General features: G+C 39.7%; 1 long non-coding RNA gene across 1 annotated transcript in view; it reads left to right on the forward strand.

The window, feature by feature from the left end:
* Positions 1–506: 506 nt before the first annotated feature.
* The window catches only part of LOC125452097 (uncharacterized), a 56,146-nt gene continuing 42,261 nt past the window's right edge, over positions 507–14,391 (forward strand). The window contains exon 1 of the long non-coding RNA XR_007247455.2: positions 507–710. This is a non-coding gene — a long non-coding RNA (uncharacterized LOC125452097). The remainder of the gene's footprint in view (positions 711–14,391) is intronic.

Genomic DNA, 14,391 nt, shown 5'->3' on the forward strand with positions numbered 1-14,391 from the left:
ATCTTCCTGTGCATTGGTTTGATTCCACACTGTAGAGACTTTTCTTTGATTCTCATTTATGAGAAAACCTCAAATCCACACTCAGTCAAATGCTGCCTTTATTGCCAGTCGCAGTCGCTGTCACCAGATGTAGGGCAACAGTCAGAGTAGCAGGACTAGTTGAAGGGGGGATCTTAAGAATCCCTTTTGGGGTCCACAAGAACTCTATACACTTCGCAGAAAAATCCATCTGTAAATTACTGACAAGTTTTGTTCTGCAAAATCCTCACACGACTCTCAGTTACAATTGCATAACGTTGGAGCTGATAACCTTGGGCTGTGAGTTTAATGTTTCAATTTAATGTCTCACCAATTGATGACAGGCATGTTGAGCCTGAGTTGAATCCTGGAATGTACACTTCTGATAGACAGGGTATATACTGTGGTTACATTAGGTGGATTAAATTAGGATCCTGCACGGAGAAACCGTAAACATGTCCTTTCTGAGTACCCTCACAGTATCACACAATGTAACTTAATAACTTACTATATCGACAGAAGTCACTGCTGTGTATCAAACAACCACATTAGAGTCTAATTCAGAGTGATGTCATTGCATCTGCTCATTGGAATAAAAAAACAAGCAAGGAACTCAAGAGAACAGTTACAGCAAAAAGGCTGACTGGAAATGGGTTTGAATGTAACGAAGCTAAAGCGATGATCCAGGACAGGTAATTATGGTGGTGCTGGATGATGGCCTTGTTCATGAATAAACTGTTATTCATGTTAAAAAATATGATGATGATAACGGTATACCCAATGAAGCAGCATGAGGTGGTGAATTTATAGTATAATATGAGTATATCTGGGTTCAATTAATAATATATGAATAGTAATATTGTTTCATTAATTAAATGTAGTATCAATATATAAAACTAACGAAACATGTTTTATTTTTAAGTGTGAAGAAGCATTTGCTGTAGTACAATTACTCTGCTTTTAACTCGTGAATTGAAATAATTAAATAAATACATACAACAACGCTTCATCATGAGACCTAGAGAATTTAGTTGGAATAATGCCACCTGCTTTAAACAGTGGTTAATAGCTATTTCAAGTCCACCTCATTATGTATGCTGCAATATGATTATATTCTCTGCAGGCCCCTGTGGTATGTCATTTTGCTAATGGTTTCAGCAGCCAGATGAAATAAAACAGAATCAAACAACTGAAATAAAATTATTGACAAAGCTTTTGGAACATGTTCATGAGGCAGACAAGATTTATAGTACCTTGCCCAGATTTTATTTAATAATTTGAATTTGAACGTTTCATATAAAAGTGAAACAGTGGTGAACTTGCATTCTAATTAAGATGGGCTAAGACTGTGAACCATGACGAGTCACGGGTTGAGCAATTGGGTTGTAATTTTAATGCAACAATGCTGATTATAGACTAGAAAATCTGATGGATGAATTTTGAAACCAGCTTTTTGGATTTTGTTATGCATACCAGAGTTTTATTCCTGTCAATGATTTAAATGGCGTGTCCAAAGAGAATTTTCTCAAATGTCCTATCAGCACCTATATCTATCACCATCTCCATTCCCCCCAATCTCCAGGCTGACAGCTCTATGCCATTCCCCCAACCCCCAAACCATGCCAACACACCTCCCCCAACCCACAAGCTGGGTGAAAAGAATGTTCAAACATTACATTGGTGATCCAATGAATATGGAAGACCAACCAGAAGTACATCATAATAGCTGAATCTAGAGGTTAAAAGGGCACGAATGGAGGTTTTCTAAAGCAGAACAGCTGAGACAAGCCAAAGTCAGAGAACGTTATAGTGGTGAAAATAACTGCTTTGCGTAAAAATAAGATTGGAAGCTCATCTTCTGATCAAATGTTACATCAACGCTGTGAACCAATTAACTTAATCTCTGAATGTTGACAGAGAAGAACTGAGACAGTTAGCTAGGGAATAGAAACACAAACATCTAAACTCACCATGTTGGCACACAGCCCACCATCCAATCATGTTGCTTTGTGACAGAAGCAGGCCTTGAGGTTCTAATGATTTTGTAAAAAGATAGATCAACCTGGAGAGAACTTCAAAGTTTGTACTTTAAAGAGAGATCCCACATCAAATCTGACTTAAATTTTGCCAGAATTGAAGCCAGTTGTAAATTATATCTAACTTTCTGGAGGTGTCATTATAGAAATTAAACATTCAGATCAGAAACTTGAGTCCTAATGATAATTTCTAACACTTTCAGCCATTATTTGTGGAAGACTAGCCGTGATCTTAAAGGTGCATTTTTGTAGCTCATGAGCTGATAGAGGGCGGTACATAGCTACTTTAAGCACAAACTCCATCAGGGTTTTGTCTTATTATTTACATCTGAGGCTGAAGCAATCCATAGATCTTCACAAGATTATGTTTTACTCCAAGAACTTCAAATGAAGAACTAACATGGAAAATTATTTTCCCAATAGTTTATGATTTAATTCTGAGTGCTGCATCTAAGTTTGGAGGAGTTAACTGTTGCTTTAGCCCCCAGAACTTCATGGGTTACACCGTTTTTTATAGTTACCAAAATAACCGATTAAAGACCTTACCTGTACCAGGATTTAAACCAAAAAGATCACACAATTAGTTTTATAAATAAACAGAATCATTGGGTTATGATCAAAACAAAGCTTAATCTTTGAAGGTGCAATATATGGCTAACATACACTGTCAATATTATAGAAGTATAAATGATTATCCCTTTAAATAACTCCAAAACACATACACACAAACACATCCTCCCATGTCGGGAGAAGAGAAAAAAAATGGATCTTTCCGCAGCAATTGGCTGCCTGGAAGGAAAAAAATACACTTTTATCAATGGATTATTCTTCAAGGCAAAAGGATGAAGCACATATTGCTCTGAATTCTGTTGCTGTGATGTTCTGACACATGCAGCCAAGTCACTTATCACATGTAGTTGTCTCTAGGATCTTTCAGACATAGCTTTCTCAAGAAATGCAGTATTGAGAAGATCCTCCAAACAATTTCACAGGAAGAAATAAGTTTTGACCTGAACTCTGCAAAACATACATAAAAAAATCAAGAACATCAATAGGCCTTTGAGCCTGCACTGCCTTTCAGTATAATCATGGCTGATCATTCACATCTGTGACCTGTTCCTACCTCATCCCGTACACTGTGATCCCTTTAGTCCTAAGAAACATATCTAACATTTTTTCTTGAAAACATTTAATATTTTAACCTCAACCTCTGCTGTAGCTGAGAATTCTACAAGCTCACCATTCACAGGGGTGAAGAACTTTCTGCTCATCTCAGTCCAAAATTGCTTCTTCCCTTTTCTTAGACTGTGATTCCTGGTTTTGGAGTTCCCAGCCATTGAAAGCATTCTTTCTGCTGATCAACTCTACTACTTATATCTTCAAAAACTTTCAACAGATTTGTCAAGCTTGATTTCATTTTCATAAATGCATGCTGAATCTGTTCAATCCTGTTATTGTTTTCCAAGCGGTCTGCTATTAAGCCCTTTATAATGGACTCTAGCATATTCCCTACCATCAGTAATCACGTTAGCCAGTCTATAATTCCTTGTTTTATCATTAGTTTCTTTTTTTTAAATAGCACAGTAACATTAATTACTCTCCTAACTATTGGAAGCGTTCCAGAGTCTATTGAGTCTTGAACAATGACCGCCATCTACTATTTATAGGACCATTTCATTAACTACTGTGGAATATTTAAGTTTCGGGCTGTAATCTCAGAACCAAGTATGTCACTCTCCATCTTAACAAGAAATTCTATCATACTATTGCCACAAAAAACCTGCTTTTAGAAAGAAGAGAGATTACTTGGTGGCCTTCCTTATGGGATTAGTGAAACAATTTAATTGCAAATATCAAACCATTCTCTCCAAACTAGTCACAGGACCCACAGCAAAAAAAGCAGCAATCACTAATTTTGTGGTTTTTAGGAAATTTTTGATTTCTATTGAACAAAATTTGTAAAGTTTACAACGACTTTTCAGTGGGATCATACAAGGACACCACTCCAGGTATCTCCATAAAATTGATGCAAAACAATTTCTCCAGGATCTATGAAAACCTAATCCTCCAAGCAATATTAAATATAAAACATCATCAAAGCAGGAGAAGAAGCAGTAGATACTTTGGAAAGCTATTTTTACAAATTAGCACAACAGGAAATCAAAATCCCTAAACAGAAGTCTAAACAGAATGATGGATAACCTTAAGGTTTCATTCCTTGATATATTCATTTAGTTCTGTATCACAAGGCTTCTACGTACTATAGAATACATGTTGAATGAAATTACCAAAACTTGTATTGTTGTCAAAATTTATAAGTAGCAGCAGCTAAACTCAGCTTGACCAGATGATAATCCTGAGAATGAAAACTTTCAAATGGAACTAAAGATGAAGCTTGAAGATTTCAAGCAATGGGTCCGTAATTGTTTGATTGCTAGTTTATTCCAATGTGAGAAGAAAGATTGTTGTTATGCTTGATTAGATTTTTACCACAACAGAGGCTCTCTCACTGTCGCAGTAGGAATTGGGGGAATGAGTTACATTTTCTACATGTGTGCTTTATGGAAGCAGCTGGTTATTTAAATTATAATTTGCCACCATTGAAGTGGGATTTTGGTTGCCTTGGAATGTGAAACCCAAAGTGTGGAAATTTTATCTGTGATTGATGAGCCTGAATTTTATATATTAAAATTGCCCAGGGACCACTTTGGATGTAGTCCCAGGACGCTTATGGAGAGGTAAGGTGCCTTTTTGATTTGATAAAAAGTTGTCGTCAATGTGTAAAACAAAATGTACACTCGTTAGTTGTCAAGGTCATTGGAACTGTCAATAGACATGTTAAAATCAAATGTCAAAATTGTAAACAGGAGCTGGCAAAAGTGCTAAGAGGACTTGTCAACAAGAGCTGTCAAGCAATCAATGCATTTAGAATTCCTGTCCTTTAGGACTATTAAAAAATATTTCTGGATTTGCTTGATGGATGTACAAAAAATTGATGACAAAATGTTGGTACAAGGCATGGGTTGGCATGAGTTGAAAATTGACAGCTATAAAAAAAATGGGGTTGGGTAGAGGGACATTGGCTGCCATCGAAAACAAGGGAGTATTTTTCTTCAGCAGAGAGCAGCGGGAGCCGGGCAGAAGTGAGGTCAGAGCAGAGAAGCAGTTGGGAAGTTAAGTGACCGTTATTTAAACACTTACCTCGAAGCCAGTGGGCTTTTCTTCAGCAGAGAGCAGCGGCAGCCGGGCGGAAGTGAGGTTGGAGCAGAGAGACAGTTGGGAAGGTAAGTGACCGTTATTTAAACACTACCTCGAAGGCCCAGGTCCTACACAGTTGGGCTTCCCTCCCTCCCTCCTCCTCTAACCTAATTAAAAGTCCACAGGCTCACAGCAGGAAGAGCAGGATCGTCAATCAGAGGCCTACAGGTGGGTGAGTCTGCTTTAAAGATTAGCAAATACCTGCCTTGACTGGCAGAGCCCTCCATTCCTGTTCCAGCAGCAGAAAGAGTGAGAGCTCTAACTGAGAAGGACTCTCGTGTATTGTTAAGGTAAGGCTTTTCAATTTATATCCTTGTGTATTGTGTAATTGATTAAAAGTCTAATTGCTTAATTGAAAAAGAGCGTAGCAGAGAAGTACTAGAAAGCATTTAATACATAAGTTGTAAAAGTTAACTAAATAAGTAGTAATGGCTGGACAGGTGATGTGCTGTAGCTGTATGATGTGGGAGCTGGCTGATCCCATTGTGAACGGCAGCGACAACATCTGCAGCAAGTGTTGGTTGCTGGAAGAACTCCGGATCAGAGTAAATGATCTAGAATCGGAGCTTCAAACTCTGCGGCACATCCGGGAGGGGTGAGTTACCTGGACACTTTGTGTCAGGAGGCAGTCACACCCGGTAGATTAAATAACTCAAATTCAGAAAGTGTTCAGCGACAAGGTGTGACTGCAAGTGAGGCAGGTACGGGGATTCCGAGTTCAGGAGTGCAGGAGCCTCAGCCCTTGACCTTGAGCAACAGGTATGAGATTCTTGCTCCCTGTACAGATGAGGAAAAGGACTGTGGACAGGATGAGCCAGCTGACCATGGCATCGTGGTCTAGAAGGCCATTCAAGAGGGGGGAACAAAAAGACAGGTAGTAGTTATAGGAGATTCTATTATTCAGGGGACAGTTAGTATCCTATCCAAGCTGGATCTGGAGTCCCGCATGGTGTGTTGCCTGCCTGGTGCCGGGGTGCAGGAAATCTCCGACCGGGTTGAAAGGATATTGGAGCGGGAAGGGGACGATCCAGTTGTTGTGGTCCATGTTGGGACTAACAACATTGGCAAAGCTAGGGTAGAGGACCTGTTCAGGGATTATCAAGCGCAAGGAAAGAAATTGAAGTGCAGGTCCTCAAGGGTCATAATAGGGAAAAGAAAGTTAGGGAAGTAAACACGTGGCTAAGGGATTGGTGTGGGAAAGAGGGATTCCATTTCATGGGGCATTGGCATCAGTTTTGGAACCGGGGGGTATCTGTACCGTTGGGACGGTCTCCACCTGAACCGATCTGGAACCAGTGTTCTAGCGAAAAGGATAAATAGGGTGGTCAGTAGGACTTTAAACTTCTGAGTCGGGGGGAGGGGAAAGTGAAAGAGACAGGGAATGTGGAGTTAAATGGAAAGATAAGCAACAGGATAGCATGTGTACAAGTGGATTTAAGCTCAAGGCAGACTAGGAATACAGCAAAAAGGAAGGACAGCTTCAGACATCTTGGGATTTCCAACCTCTTTAATAATGATAAGAAAGTTAGCATTAAGGCACTTTATCTAAATGCTCGTAGTATTCGCAACAAAGCAGATGAATTAACAGCACAAATCCTCTTGAATGATTATGATGTGGTCGGCATCACAGAGACATGGTTGAAGGGAGCTCAGGACTGGCAGTTAAACATCCAAGGATTCACAACATATCGAAAAGACAGGGAGGTGGGTAGAGGGGGTGGGGTTGCCTTGTTAGTTAAGAATGAAATTAAATCTACGGCACTGAATGGCATAGGGTCAGAAGATGTGGAGTCTGTGTGGGTGGAATTGAGGAACCACAAAGGCAAAAAAACTATAATGGGAGTTATGTACAGACCTCCAAACAGTGATCAGGACCAGGGGCGCAAGATGCACCGAAAAATAAATAGGGCATTACAGAAAGGCAAGGTCACGGTGATCATGGGGGGCTTCAATTTGCAGGTGGATTGGGTGAATAATGTTGCCGGTGGATCCAAAGAAAAGGAATTCATGGAATGTTTGCAGGATGGCTTTTTGGAACAGCTTGTGATGGAGCCCACAAGGGTGTAGGCTATTCTGGACTTAATGCTATGTAATGAGCCAGAGTTTATAAAAGACCTTAAAATAAGGGAACACTTAGGAGGCAGCGATCGTAATATGGTAGAGTTCGGTCTGCAGTTTGAAAGAGAGAAGGCAAAATCGGATGTAATGTTGTGACAGTTAAATAAAGGTAATTACAGGGGCATGAGAGAGGAATTGATGAAAATCGACTGGAAGCAGAGCCTAGTGGGGAAGACAGGAGACCAACAATGGCAGGAGTTTCTGGGTGTAATTGAGGACACAGTACAGAGGTTCATCCCAAAGAAAAGAAAGATTATCCGGGACTACTTTAGGTTTGAAATGGCTGATGAAATTCAATGTGAGGTTTTGCACTTTGGAAAAAAGAATACAGGCATGGATGATTTTCTAAATGGTGAGAAAATTTGCAAAGCAGAAGTACAAAGGGATCTGGGAGTGTTGATCCAGGATTCTCTAAAGGTTAACTTGCAAGTAGAGTCCGTAATTAAGAAAGTGAATGTAATATTGTCATTTATCTCACGAGGGTTGGAATATAAAAGCAGCGATGTGCTTCTGAGGCTTTATAAAGCTCTAGTTAGGCCCCATTTAGAATACTGCGTCCAATTTTGGGCCCCACACCTCAGGAAGGACATACTCGCCCTGAAGCACGTCCAGCGGAGATTCACATGGATGATCCCGAGAATGGTAGGTTTAACATGTGATGAACGGATAAAGACCCTGGGATTGTACTCATTAGAGTTTAGAATGTTGAGGGGAGATTTTAAAGAAGCTTACAAGATAATGTATGGCTTAGAAGGGGTGGACGCTAGGAAGTTGTTTCCGTTAGGCGTGAGACTAGGACCTGTGGGCGCAGCCTTAGAATTAGAGGGGGTAAATTTAAAACTGAAATGAGATGACATTTCTTCAGCCAGAGAGTGGTGGGCTTGTGGAATTCATTGCCACGGAGTGCAGTGGAGGCCGGGACGTTGGATGCCTTCAAGGCAAAGATCGACAAATTCTTGATCTCAGAAGGAATCAAGGGCCACGGGGAGAGTCAAGGAAAGTGGAGTTGAAATGCCCATCAGCCATGATTTAAATGGCGGAGTGGACTTGATGGGCTGAATGGCCTTACTTCCACTCCTATGTCATATGATCTTATGGTCTTATGTGTAGGGCAATAAGTGGCATGGTTTGGCAGAGATAGGGAATGGGAAACAAAGAGATGTGAGAGGTGAGATCGGGAGAGATAGTTCATGCTTTGGATGTAGTATTGGATTTCTCATTAGACTTCTGCAAGCTTCTTCAGTTCTGCCAGAATTTCTCTCCCAATTTCAACATAGATGCGCCCACTGCAGTTGTCATGGTTCCATCGAAAATGAAGGGAAGGAATATGGCCACATCAGTGTCTACACACTCAGAATGGAGGCAGCAAACTCAATTATAATGTATACAACTGTATAGATGTCAATGTCTGTCCATAGGCTTCTCACAGGACTCTTATGGTGTTGTAGCAATCGCTCTATTTTTGAGCCAGAAGATCAAGTTTCAAGTCTCACTTACCCTGGTGTTGCGTCGTAACAAGCTGATTAAAAATAACCAATATTTCTCACTACCTAATGGTGATATCACCACCTAAGGATGAACAACAGGACTGCAGCAGTCTAACATGATGATTTTAGACTCTTACCTGGTTAACTCATCATATTTGCCTTTATTCTATTTGTCAAGAAAGGGGAAATTTCATCCTATGGTACCAATGAATGATTCAAGCACAGAAAGAAGCTATTCAACCTGCCATGCCCAAGCCAATTCTCTGCTGGGGCAATTCAGCTAGTTCTACTCCCTGCCGTTCCAAACATACCAACATCCAAAATGGGACTCGACCATTCAGCCTCTGCAACCTGCTCTACCATTCAACAATATCACCCCTGATCTGTTTGCACCTCAAATTACGCATTCCGATCTCCTTCTGATAACCTTATGTGCATTTTCTAATAAGGACACTGCCTTCTACACCTTTAATACAAAGACACACAGCCTCATAAGATAAAATAAATTCTCATTACATTGACCTCAAAAGACTCATAACTTTGAAGCTATGCCCCTTAGTCCAGTACGGACACATAAGAGAAAAGATCCTTTCCTCACATACCTTATCAAGATGGCTTAAGATCTTGTACACTTCAATAAAATCGCCTCTTCGTTCTTCTAAACTCCAATAGAATCAAATCAACCTGCCCACTAATCTTGGTAAGACAACCCACTCATTTCAGGCGTCAATGTAATAAACTTCTTCTGAACTGCATTTACAACCCTCTAAAACTGCAATATCTGAGATGTGATCTTACAAGTGCCATATATAACTGAAGTATAATATCAATAATTTTATATTCAATCCCTTTCATAATTAAGGAAAGCATCCTATTAGCATTCTTGAATATCAATTGTGAGTACATACTAGCTTTCTATGAATCATGCTATATAACACCTACATCCTCTGCATCTTGGAATTCTGCAGTTGTTTTCAGTAAAGTAATACATTTTTATTGTTCCTACCAAAGAAAACATTTTCACATTTGCCCACATTACGTATCATCAGCCAGATTTTTTGCCTACTAGTTCCATCTACCTAGTTTCATCTGCAACCTCATTATGTCTTCTTCATGACATACTTTCTTATTTATTTTTGAATCACTTATGTAAATAGGCCCTTGCAGGACTCCATTCATCACACCTTGCTAATCAAGCAAAGGCCCATTTATGCTTGGATCTCGAGATGGCATTTCGTACGGTGCCACATCTAAAGTAATTGCCGAAAACAGAAACTAATAATACATGGGCTTTCATACTGACATGGATAGATGTTTGGTTGGCCAACTAATACCAAATAATGGTATATCTACAAGTTCCCCTTATCCACAAGGAGTCATAGAGTCATACAAAACAGAAACAGAACATTTGATCCAACTCATCCAAGCCAAACAAGTTTTCAAAACTAAAGTAGTCTAATTTGCCTGTGTTTGGCCCATATCCCTTAAATCTTTCCTATTCATGTACCTGTCCAAATGTCTTCTAAATGTTTTCACTGTACCTGCATCCACCTCCGCCTCTAGACATTCATACCACATTCGAACAACCCTCTGTGTGAAAAGCTTGCCTTTCAGATCCCTTTTAAATATTTCTCCTCTTATGTTAAAATATGCCCTCTAGTTTTGAACTCTCCTACCCTTGGGAAAAGACCTTTGCTATTCAACTTATCCATGCCTCTCATGATTTTATAAACCCTTATAGGTCACCCCTCAACCTCCCATGCTCCAGTGACCAAAATCCTATCTAGCCCCTCCTCATTACAAAATTCTACAGCTGCTATGCTAAAAAAAACTCCAAAAACTTGGATAAACATGATTTCCCTTGAAACCATGCAGACTCTTCCTGATTAAGTTGACCTTTTCTAATTGCAAAGCTATAATCCTTTCACAAATCATCTCTAACATGTTCCCAATGACTGGCATAAAGCTACCTGGCCATTAGTTTCTTTTTCCCATCCACCATCCCTTCTTGAACAGAGGGATTACATATGCTACTTTCCAGTATGATGGAACATGTCAAAAATCTGTGAAATTTTGCAAAATTAACACCAACACACCTACTACCTCATTAGTAACCTCTTTAAAGATGTGAGGATAAAATCCATCTGGACCCAAAGACTTGTCAGCCCCCATCTCTATTGCGTTGCTTTGCATCACCTTTCTCATGGTATTAATATTATTACTTTCCTTTTCCAATCCACCTCCTAATTTACAGACGTGACTGGAATTTTTCTTTCATATTCTCAATAATAAATAAAGATGCAAGTTATTTGTTTGTTTCATTTACCATTTCCCTGTTATTGACCATCAACTTCCAATTCTCACTCTCTATTGAACCAATACTCACATTACTTGATCTTTGCATTTTTAAATATTTATAAACTCTCGACATACATTTTCAAGATGGATTCTTCTCATACTCTAATTTCCCCCTCCTTATTGACCTTTAATCATTCTCTTCTGTTCTCCATATTTAATTAATCATCTGATCGGCCTTTCATTTTTGTGCGCTTATATGCTTTTTCCTTATGTTTGACATTTGCCTTAAACTCTTCAGTTAAGCCATCCTTTTAGAAATTTTCTTCATTGTGGGAACACACTTCAGAGTATTCAGAATGTAGTACCATTAAATGTGTGTTACTGTATACTCAAATCCATAATGCTGGTTCACCCCACGCCCTTGTATGTTGTTTTTGGAGCCTCCTCTTCAGGTGCTTATCTAATTTCCTCTGGAATGCCATTTTAATCTGTTTCCATCATGTTCTCAGTCACTGCATTCCAGATCTTAACCATGTGTTGTTTAAAAAGAAAACTATTCTTCAAAGTTCAAAAGCAAAGTCACTGAAAAATCTCAGCAGCTCTGGCAGCATATGTTAAGGAAAAAACAGTTAGTTTTGGGTCCAGTGACCCATCCTCAGAATCCAAACGGACATGAAACGTTAACTCCGTTTTTTCCTTCACAGATGCTGCCAGATCTGCTGAGCTTTTCCAGCAACTTTGTTTTTATTCCTGATTTACAGTATCTGCAGTTCTTTCAGATTCTATTCTTCAAAGCTCTTTTGCTATAAAGCTTATATCAGCTTCCTTCAGTTCTTGACCTTTCCACCAACTGCAACTGTTGCTTTCTATCTACTTTGTGCAGACTCCAGATGATTTTGAAATCCAATATCTCATTGAATCTCTCTTCTCCAATGATAACAACCCCAGCTTCCCCAGCCTATCTACACAACTCAAGTGTCATATCATTTCATCCTATTTTGTAGACCTTTCACTGAAGCTGCCCCATGCTTCCTAAAATCTGCTACTCAGCATTGGATACATTTTTTTTGTTGCAGTCAAACTAGTTTCCCATAAAAGTTTGTCGTGATTTCTGATTGAGAAAGGATATGCAGATGTCTGTGCCCAGCTGATTAGGTACAGTGTCATCTTGTCCTGTGAGAGAGACGTGTCAGTGATTGTTGTATGGGTGATTTGGTGTCAGTTTTGAACAGCTGCCAGTATGTTCAAGCTGTGAGAAGTAAGTGTAGACTTGCAGCAAAATAACTCCACAGAGGCTGTTACCCCATCACCAAGTCACCCATTATTTATACATGAACAGTCCCTGACCATAGTTCTGATTTTATATGAAACAAACATCGTAGTGTCTGTATTCTTGACTCTCAATCTTTATGTCAGCCATGTCTCCCTGATTGGACCAGATTAACAGCCCCAATCAGGAACTCATATTCTATTGATGTCCAGCTGGCAGTTTTCATTACAATCACTATAGCAGCAGTGTATAGTGTGTGAAGGTGAAGTGAATCTGTGAATGTCAGACTCAAGCCATAGTAGGAGAGGTGTTGGCATAGTGGTCATATCATTGGGCTAATTATCCAAACTTAATGTTCTGAGGATATAGGTTCAAGTCTCATGGTGACAGATGATGAAATTTGCATTCAATTATTATCTGAAAAGTGAAGCTAGTGTCAATTCTGGTTGGCCATCATAAACAGCAATCTTTTTTAGTAATACCCTTGAGAGAAGAAACCCTACTGTCCTTACCTCACCTTGTCTACTTGTGACTCCAGCCACCAGCAATAGGGTTGACTTTTGCCTGAAATGGCCTCAGGAGCCAACCAGTCTAAATCGATTATAGATGACAACAAATGCCAGTGCAATGTCCCATACAGGAACAAAGTAATTTCTTTTGGATTAAATCTACTGTATACTATGTGATGCTGGTGATGTAATCTGAACATGAAATGACCAACACAAAAACAGATATTGCAAGAAAAACTCAGCAGATCTAGCAGCATAATAAGATAATAATGTGTGAAGCTGGATGAACACAGCAGGCCAAGCAGCATCTCAGGAGCACAAAAGCTGACGTTTCGGGCCTAGACCCTTCATCAGAAGGGTCTAGGCCAAAAACGTCAGCTTTTGTGCTTCTGAGATGCTTGGCCTGCTGTGTTCATCCAGCTTCACACTTTATTATCTTGGATTCTCCCGCATCTGTAGTTCCCATTATCTCAGATCTAGCAGCATCTGTGAAGAGAAAGCAGAGTCAACCAACCCTAATTCAATGTTATTCCAGCATTCTCTATTTTTGTTTCAAATTTCTAGCATCTGTGGGTTTTTTTCCTCAGAATTAAGAAAATTACTAACATTGATCCCTTACGCATAGTTGTTGAAATTCTTTCAACATCAAGATCTGCAGGATTACAGCCCTAGCTTTGAGCTGCACATCTATTTTCTCCCAGTTAAATTTCAGAAGCTGTCTGTATAACAGCGCTACTTTGTAATATCCTTTGGTTTAGGATGCAGCTGAAGAATTTTAACAAAGTCAGCTGACATAAGGTATAATTGTAGACTTTACTGAAGAATGAACTAAATTGTTTCACTTTGTCATGGTGTCTTCAAGAGACTGTAAATCCATGTGACATTGCATCACTGCTTCGTTTGCAAATCACAAAATAACCTCTCAAATTGCAGTCTTGAGGGTCTCCGGGTCACCATTAGACAGAGAAGGTCACTCTTCTCTCTGTATCAAGATATGAAATGCAATGTGTAGAAACTATGCAAGGCATTTTCTCTGCTGCTGTGACATGAGTCATTCTTTTCTCCTGCTGAGGCGCAATTACACAGATATGTCCAGCATTCAAGCTTTAGAGCATAGACTTGCTTTTAGCTGTGCCATCCTCACACAAATGTGGGCTTTCTGTGAGGCATGCAGCCACTCAACAGAACATTTAGAGTTGCGTTGCACTAAGGTAAGGTCACCACAGTCCCAGGGAACTGCTGTCTCAGTGAAGAGAGGTGGCTGTTGGTCTTTTAATCTACAGGTCACCCTGCCGCAGGCAAGGACAGAGTCCTTCATGGTAACCCTAGCCAATGTGAGAATTGAACCTACGCTGTTCACATCAGCCTGTAAACCAACCATCCAAGCTAATCGGCTA

The sequence above is a fragment of the Stegostoma tigrinum genome, chromosome 5 (genome assembly GCF_030684315.1).
Source record: "Stegostoma tigrinum isolate sSteTig4 chromosome 5, sSteTig4.hap1, whole genome shotgun sequence".
Classification (NCBI taxonomy): domain Eukaryota; kingdom Metazoa; phylum Chordata; class Chondrichthyes; order Orectolobiformes; family Stegostomatidae; genus Stegostoma; species Stegostoma tigrinum.